This window comes from Nicotiana sylvestris, chromosome 11, assembly GCF_000393655.2.
Source record: "Nicotiana sylvestris chromosome 11, ASM39365v2, whole genome shotgun sequence".
Classification (NCBI taxonomy): domain Eukaryota; kingdom Viridiplantae; phylum Streptophyta; class Magnoliopsida; order Solanales; family Solanaceae; genus Nicotiana; species Nicotiana sylvestris.
The window spans coordinates 154,620,410-154,630,318 of NC_091067.1; positions in this window are offsets into that span (position 1 = coordinate 154,620,410).

Consider the following 9,909-nt stretch of genomic DNA (forward strand, 5'->3'; position numbering starts at 1 on the left):
TAGAGACAAACACTTACGACTCAACTCTACGCACGATCTAGATTCAGGAAGAAGGTAACAACCCTAGATGTCATGTAGCCTCCTGATTATAAATGTGGCGCGCTACACATCCATAATCAAGACTCTACTAGACACGGCTCATAGACAACCCCTAGGACAGACTTGCTCTGATACCAAGTTTGTCACGACCCAAACTGAAGGGCCATGACTAGCACCCGACCACACTTGCCGAGCACCAACGTACATTTCATCTAACCTTCATTATTATCTTTTAAGGCTGACGAGATCAATATAAATGGTAGACCTAGATCATGGACAACCAGCAATAAAATATGACGGCATGAACATACATAGCAGGGGATGACCAGACAATCAAGAAACTACGTATAAGGTATGAGCTACCTCGCTACTATGAAAGACTATACAACAAAAACTAGCCGACAAGGCATACCAAACTATACATGAGACGACACCTGTCTATGAGCCTCTAAAAGAACATAAGTGTTGCAACATAGCCGGAACAGGGCCCCGACATACCCATAATGTCTATAACAAAAATTGCATACCAAGACCAAGGCAAGTCCGGAGAAGGGATCTCGCCAATCACCGCTGATCTACTGTGGTGGGGGAGCTGTACCTGCCTGTCTATCAGGACCTGCAGCACGACATGCAGCGTCCACAAATAAAAGGACGTCAGTACGAATAAAGTACTGAGTATGTAAGGCAAGGAACCATAAATACGATCAGTAATGTAAGCAAGGATAGAGAATATACAACATGTAACATCTTAGTACCTCTGAGGGCTACTTACATGAAATGCATGATACATATGTATAAATACATAAACCTTTAAAGCATTCGCCTCTGTGGGCATCATCATCATCATATCGTACCCGGCCATAATAGGCTCGGTAGAATCGTACCCGGCCACGTGGAGCTCGGTAAAACCCAACTGATCAGTGGTTGCACAATAGGTGCCGTACCCGGCCAACTATAGCGTGGCTCGGTAGAGTAAAATAGATACATATATATAATGCATGCTCGACTCATGGAATCACATTCTAAACCTTTCGGAGTGACGTAAGGTCGGTATCCTCTGTACACGTTATTAGGACTAAGTCTTCACTATGAACCTTATAAGATTCAGGAAGTATGAACAACATTGATAACATAAGAATAAGAGAAGCAACATTAACATCAATCGTTCCATAAGAGGGAAAACAATGTAAGTACTGCTAGCTTCTAAGAGTAGAGTATCTTTGGAAGCTCGTTCATTACATTATGTACAATCGGAGTCGTGCAAAAGAAGGAAAGGGATAGCCTCACATACCTTGTATATACTGCCCCAATCTCAAGCTATGCAATTGTCAAAACTCCTTAGTCTACAATAAGAGAAACGATACTATCGTTATCATTTAAGCGTCATAACTATTATGTATCGACCACAACCTATTTTACGATGAAACGGACAGCACCTCCCCTATATATATGACCTCACACCATTCAAAACAATCACCAAACAGCCCAAACATCATCAATAATAAACATATTGAGCCTCCCGAAATAGTCCACACACAGCCTAATCACTCCATACATACGACGACCACCGTAGTCGTGTCAAACAACCTGGAAATGTTACGAATAACTATCAGCCCATAAACCTACATATATATGGTGTTTCTCCACACCCTTCCTCCTCCAAAACTCCACAAGATAGTAGTAAAATACGCAGCCCAACAACAACGCAAAACAGTCCACAAAACAATAACATTACTACCAAACCTTTCGATATATATCTCACAAGTTCTAGCTTCAATGGCTTAGCCGCAACTTGGATAATCTTAAATACATATAGAGTAAGAGGTTCCTTACCTTTATACAGAAAGAACAACTCCAATTTGACCTTAAATTTCCATGAAATATCCCTCCAATGCTGCCACACAACAAAAAAAACGAAACTAGCGATCAATTAGTGTTTTTCGGCACTAGAATCACTTTAGAAGGCTTGAAATCACCTAGGATTGATATTAAGAACATGAGGGAGTATTTACAGAACATAAACCCTTTAAAAAAACCTCCCACACGAGCTGAAACGACACAAAAATGAGCAACAACAAGAAGAACAAGAGACTTACTAGCGCCACGGAATTCCCGACACTTGATTTGTGTTGTTTGCCCTTTTTTGGGTCTTGAATCTTGAGAGAACCTTGAGAGGATGTTCCTAGGGTTCTAAGGTCTGAAAATAGTGAAAAGAAATGACTTAAAACGGGTTGGAGTCATCCTATATAGGTCCAAATATCTTAAACCGACTTAGTGGGCCCCATAGAGAGGTGCTTGGCGCAGTCTCGCGAAAACACGAATATCTCTCTACTCCGAGATCGTATCGATGAACGGTTTAATGCGTTGGAAACTAGACTCATAGATCTTTAATTTGGTGGGTAGATAACCCCGTAATTCCTTGTAAATTATGAGAAAAGATTAGAAACATTTGACCTAATGTTTAAGTAAAATTATGAACCTAAGTTGCGACAACTTTTGTCGACTTTTGTTTCATAACTCGTTTGACTTCAAGACTTATGATACGGATATTATATGATTAAAATACCTTAATAAATGACCTCTTGAGTGTATTAAGCACCGCTAGATTACCTGAAAATACGAGTTACAACATCCTTGATTCGTTTAACTTCTAATACTGGTTAATCACCCTTATACACTCTTGTATCACTTAAGACCAATAGGATTGACTTCTTATAATCTCAAAAATAATTCCTTCTTGGATTTATGTTAACTAATATATGGCATGAACTAACACATGTGGATATGGGTTGTAACAGTTCCCCTATCTGAAATGATGGAAACTGGGACACCATGCAAATGAACAATCTCCCAGATATAGATCTATACCAACCACTCTGAAGAATAGGTAGTACACACAGGAATGAAGTGCGCAGACTTGGTCAGCCGATCCATAATCACCCAAATAGCATCGAACTTCTTTAAAGTCCGTGGGAGCCCAACTACAAAGTCCATGGTTATCCGCTCCCACTTCCACTCTGGAATATTCATCTGCTGAAGCAAGCCACCAGGTCTCCGATGCTCATATTTCACCTGCTGACAATTGAGACACCGAGCTACAAATCCCACAATGTCCTTCTTCATTCTCCTCCACCAATAATATTGTCTCAAATCCTGATACATCTTCGCGGCACCCGGATGAATAAAATACCGCGAGCTATGGGCCTCCTCAAGAATCAACTCCCGAAGCCCATCTACATTAGGCACAAATATCCGGCCCTGCATGCTCAACACCCCATCATCACCAGTAGTCACATCTCTGGCATCATCGTGTTGAACTCTGTCCTTAAGGACAAGCAAATGAGGATTATCATACTGACGCTCTCTGATGCGATCATATAAGCAAGACCAAGAAATCACACAAGCCAATACTCGACTAGGCTCCAAAATATTTAACCTCACGAACCGATTGACCAAGGCCTGAACATCAACTATAAGAGGTCTCTCCCCAACTGGAATATATGTCAAACTCCCCATACTCATCGCCTTCCGGCTCAAAGCATCGGCTACCACATTAGCCTTCCCCAGATGGTACAATATAGTAATATCATAATCCTTTAGCAACTCTAACCATCTTCGCTGCCTCAAATTGAGGTCCTTCTGTTTGAACAAGTGCTGGAGGCTACGATGATCTGTAAACACCTCAAAAGACACACCATACAAGTAATGCCTCCAAATCTTCAACGTGTGAACAATGGCAGCCAACTCCAAATCATGGACAGGGTAGTTCTTCTCATAGGGCTTCAACTGACGAGAAGCATAAGCAATAACTCTACCCTCTTACATCAATACACACCTAATACCAACTCCGGAAGCATCACAATACACGATATATGAACATGAAGCTAATGGCAAAACTAACACGGGAACTGCGGTCAAGGCAGTCTTGAGCTTCTTAAAGCTCTCCTCACACTCGCCCGACCACATGAATGGAGCACCCTTCTGAGTTAACTTGGTCAAGGGCGATGCGATAAATGAGAATTCCTGAACAAACTGGCCGGAATAACCCGGCAAACCAAGAAAGCTGCAAATCTCTATGGCTGAGGACGGTCTGGGCCAACTCTAAACCACCTCTATCTTCTTCGGATCAACCTAAATACCCTCGCTGAACACCACGTGCCCCAAGAAACCCACTGAACTGAGCCAAAACTCACACGTGGAGAATTTTGCATAAAGTTTCTCCTCTCTCAATCTCTGCAACACAACTCTAAAATGCTCCGCGTGCTCCTCCTTACTATGCGAATACACTAGTATATCATCAATGAAGACTATGACAAATGAGTCGAGATAAGGCCGAAACATGTTGTTTATCAAATGCATGAACGCTGATGGGGCATTGGTCAGCCCAAAAGACATTACCAAGAACTCATAATGACCATATCGGGTCCTGAAAGCCGTCTTAAGAATATCCAAGTCCCTGATCTTCAACTGGTGATAGCCTGAACGGAGATCAATCTTGGAGAACACTCTCGCTCCCTGAAGCTGGTCGAAGAAATCATTAATGCAAGGCAGAGGATACTTTTTCTTGATTGTTACTTTGTTCAACTACCTATAATCAATGAACATCCTCATAGTGCCATCTTTCTTCTTCACAAATAGAACATGCACACCCCAAGGCGACACACTAGGCCGAATAAACCCCTTATCAAGGAGTTCCTGAAGTTGCTCCTTTAACTCCTTCAACTCCGCTAGTGCCATACGATAAGGTGGAATAGAAATGGACTGAGTTCCCGGCACCATATCAATATCAAAATAAATGTCCCTATCCGGTGGCATGCTTGGCAGGTTTGCAGGAAACACATCGGGAAAATCCCTCGCAACAGGAATAGAATCAACTTTACGAGTCTCTGCACTGACATCCCTCACAAAGGCTAGATATGAAAGACAACCCTTCCCAACCATACGCTGGGCCTTCAAGAATGAAATTACCCTACTGGGTACATAATCAATCAAACCTCGCCACTCAATCTATGGCACACCCGGCATAGCCAATGTCACTGTCTTAGCATGACAGTCCAAAATGGAATGACACAGAGATAGACAATCCATGCCTAATATAACGTCGAAGTCTACCATAGATAATAACAACAGATCCACTTGGGTCTCCAAACCCCCAATAGTCACCACATATGATCGGTACATACGGACTACAATAACAGTATTGCCCACCGGAGTAGACATACAAACAGATGTAACAAGAGACTCACGGGGCATATCCAAATAACGAGCAAAGTATGATGACACATAAGAATAAGTGGAACCGAGATCAAATAATACAAAGGCATCTCTACGTTAGATTGAGACGATACATGTGATCACAGCATCTAAAGCAATAGCATCAGGTCTAGCTGGGAGTGTATATAAACGGGCCTGACCGCCACCTGATCGAACTCCCCCTCTAGGGAGACCCTTAGCTGACTGACCTCCACCCCTAGCTGGGTGGGTGGGTGGTAGTGAAGTAACTGGCACTGAAGCCGATGGCTAAATCCTCTGCCGAGATGAACCCCCAAGACGACGAGGACACTACCTCCACATATAACCCATCTCTCCACACTCATAGCAACTCCCGAGTGCTGGAGATGGGGACTGAAGGGAACTCCTAGCACCAAAATGACTAGTAGATGCACCTGGTATAGAAGAGCCCTGAACTGATGGAGCACGGGATGAACTCTGATCTGGAAGGGCACTAAGTGATGACTGTCCCTGATGAGAACTGTGAGAACCATGACCCGATGACTCCCCACAATAACCTGGTCGAGCTGGCTGAGCATGCCTGAATGGACGTCCTCTGCCATGCTAAAACAGACCTCTCAAAGGAGCATAACCATAACTACCAGATCCCTGAGGCCTTTTGGCCTCCCTCTCATCTCACTCGTGGCGATGAACTAACTCAATCTCGCGAGCAATGTCAACAACCTCCTCAAAAGTAGCACCAGACAACCTCTCCCTGGTCATAAGAATACAAAGCAGATAAGTGAGGCCATCAACGAACCTCCTAATCCTCTCTCTCTCTCTCTAGGAACCAACCAAACAGCATGACAAGCTAACTCCGAGAACCTTATCTCATACTGCATCACAGTCATCTCTCCCTTATGCAACCACTCGAACTGCCTGCGCAGCTCTTCTCTGCGAGACTGTGGCACATACTTCTACAAAAAGAGAATGGAGAACTACTGCCAGGTAATGAGTGCTGCATCAACAGGCCTACGCCTCTCATAAGCCCCCCACCAAGTGAAGGCAACTCCAGAAAACTGAAAAGTAGTGAAAGCAACCCCTTTGGTCTCCAAAATATCCGCTATACGAAGAATCCTCTGACACTTGTCCAAGAAATCCTGGGCATCCTCGCCCTCTACACCACTGAAAGTCGGAGGCTGAAGTCTACCAAACCTCTCCAACCTGCGTTGCTCATCCTCTGGTATGGCAGGAGCTACATAGTCCTGAGCAGATGCAACCGGCTGGGCTAGATATGCCCTGGTGTCTGAAGTCCCTACACGACCTGCTCACGTGCGAGTGGCAGGAGTCTGAGTGCCTCCCCCGGCCTGAGAAGTAGCTGCAACTATAGTAACAAAGACCGCCTGATCTAGGCCAGTGCATACTGATAGAATCTAAGCCAAGGCCTCCTGAAGACCCGGAATCACAATGGGCACATCCGGTGCCTGAGCTGATGCTGCTAGAGCATCCATAACTGGGACCTGATCCTGAACTAGGGTGGCTAGTGGATCTACATATGTTGCCCTAGCTACTGTGCAGGCCATACCCTTACCCCTACCACTGCCTTGACCGCATCCTCGGCCTCTAGTGGCCACATCTGGTGGTACTGGTGGTCGTCCTTCCATACCGGTAGCGTATGTCCTCACCATTTGTGAGAGAATAGAATAACAGAAGTTTAGTACTCGGATAAACAGATTCACACGACAAGAATTTCAAGAATATGAAGTTTTTTTCCTAAAGGTTCTGTAGCCTCTCAAGGATAAATAATTACGTCTCCGTACCGATCCGCGAGACTCTACTAAACCTGCTCATGAGTCGTGAGACCTATGTAACCTAGGCTCTAATACCAACTTGTCACAACCCTAAACCCAGCCCTGGTTGCGATGCCAGCCTCTCGTGAAGACAAGGCCAGCCGACACAAACCCCCAAATTAAATTAATAGATATAATAATTCATAATTAAGTCATTAATAATGATAAAACCCAAAATAGAGTGAAATATATCAACTGCGGAAACAAACACAACCCGACATTGGGGTGTCACCAGTCATTAGCATCTAAACATGTGTCTAAGAGTCTGAAAGAGTTTATAAAGTCTATTACAGAACTAGAAATAGAAAGTAATATAGGAGGGAGAAATACTGGGTTGCGAACGTCGAGCAGCCACCTAGTGGAATCTGAATAGCCTGCTGGGTGGAATCAACCCTCACTAGCGGGACCCAAAGCTCCTGAATCTGCACACAGGGTGCAGGGAGTAATGTGAGCATGCCAACTCAGTGAGTAATAACAATAAATGAAGACTGAGCGATAAGAAATCACGTAAAACACAACAACATGCTATAAAGAGGCAGTGTAAAACCTATATAATGCAATAAAATAGTGAAATCTTATAAAAACACCTTAGTTCAGTAGAAGCTTCTTTAAAACACCTTTTTAACATTTAACAAGTAAATGAAAAGTAGCGAGAAAAGATAAACACATAAAACTAGCCCCCCGGGCACAATATCCAATGAATTAGCCCATCGTGCAATAACATGGAACAACACCAGCCCCTCGGGCTATATCATATATCACACTGGGTACTCGTGCTCACTGGGGAGTGTACAGACTCTGGGAGGGTCCCCTTACGGCCCAAGCGCAATATCAAGCCATCTCGTGGCATAATCAATAGGCTCTCGGCCTCATATCAAGCCACCTCGTGGCATAACAACTCAGGCCCTCAGCCTTAAAATCATAAATCAATACAACACTGATGTGGCGTGCAGCCCGATCCCATAATAATCCTCACAACATAGGCCCTCGGCCCTACTTAGTCAGAAACTTCTAAAAGCCACTCAGGCATAGTAAAACATGATGCTCAGCCTAAAATATCATTTAAAGTGCTAAACAGAGTAAACATGGTTGAGTTATGAAAACATTAGAATATAGCATGAATAAGTACAAATATAAAATCAAAACAATGAGGAAATAGCAGTAAAAATCCCCTAAGGGTCCAAAATAGTTGGTACGAGGCCCAAATATGGCATTCAGCCCAAAAATGATAATAGCAAACAGTTTTCAATCAAATACGCGGTAAAACAGCCATTCGGGATGGACTAAGTCACAATCCCCAACGATGCACGACCCCACGCTCGCCATCTAGAGTGTGTGTCACCTTAATATAAAACAACGATGTGAAATGTAAGGTTTCATACCCGCAGGACAACATTTACAATCACTACTCACCTCTATCCGGTCCAAACTCTAGCCCGCGATGCCTTTTCCTCTCGAATCAGCATCAGGATGCTCCAAATCTAACAAATCAGTGCAAAACCATCAAAATATGCTAATGGAACAAAACCCACTTGAAAGAAATCAAATTACAACACAAATTCCGAAATTGGCCAAACCCGGCCCCTAGGCCCACGTCTCAAAATTCAATAAAAACTACATCAATGGACTCCTTATCACTCCTCGAGATCATTCATATCGAAGCACCAAAATCCAACCACAAATGACCCCTCAAATCTCAAATTCTAGGTCTCTAATTACAAGCCCTAGTTCTTCAATATTTAGGCTTAAATTCTACAAATTCCATGATTAATTTGGTAGAAATCACATTAGGATTGAATATCAAGTACATAAATCTTACCTCCAAGTGTTTCTCCTTGATTCCCTCTTCAATTCCCTTCAAAATCGCCCAAAAATGGAGAAACTTAGACCCAAAATCGCGGAAATGGGTCTTTTAAACATTCTGCCCAGCTATTTTAATTCCTTCTTCGCGAACGCGGTCAATGCCTCACATTCGCGAAGCAAAAACTTAAGTTGACCAGAAAATCCTCTTATGTGAATGTGACCACCCTCGCAAACGCGATGCCTCAGCAACACCACCCTTCCCAGATGCGATATCACCCTCGCGAACGCGATGACCAAAGAGCTCAACCCTTCGCGATCGTGGGACCTCCTTTGTGAACGTGAAGGCCAACTTCGTAGCCTCACAACCTAACCCTTTGTGAATGCGAAGGCCAACTTCATAGACTCACAACCTAACCCTTCATGAACGCTAGGGTCCACTCGCGAACACGAAGGCCAATTGTCTACAACATCAACAGTAGATTTTTCTGCAATTTTCTCAACTTGAAATGATCCGTTTAACCACCCGAAACTCACCCGAGGCCCTAGAGACGTCAACCAAATATGCCAACATATCCCATAATATTATTAAAACTTATTCCAACCTTCCGAATGTTCAAAACAACATCAAAACACCAAATTTGCATCGGATTCAAGCCTAAGAATTTCAAAATCTTCCAAATTCCGCTTTCGATCAAAAAGTCTATCAAACCACGTCTGAATGACCTGATATTTTGCACACACATCCCAAATGACACAACGGACCTACTGCAACTCCCAGATTTCCATTCCAACCGCTATATCAAAATCTCACCTACCAACCGAAAAACGCCAAAATTCCAATTTAGCCAATTCAAGCCTAAATCTACTCCGGACCTCCAAAACATATTCTGATCATGCTCCTAAGTCCCAAATTACCTCCCAAAGATATCTGAACCATCGAAACTCAATCCTAGCCCTTTAACACATAAGTCAACATGCAGTTGACTTTTCCAACTTAAGCTTACTC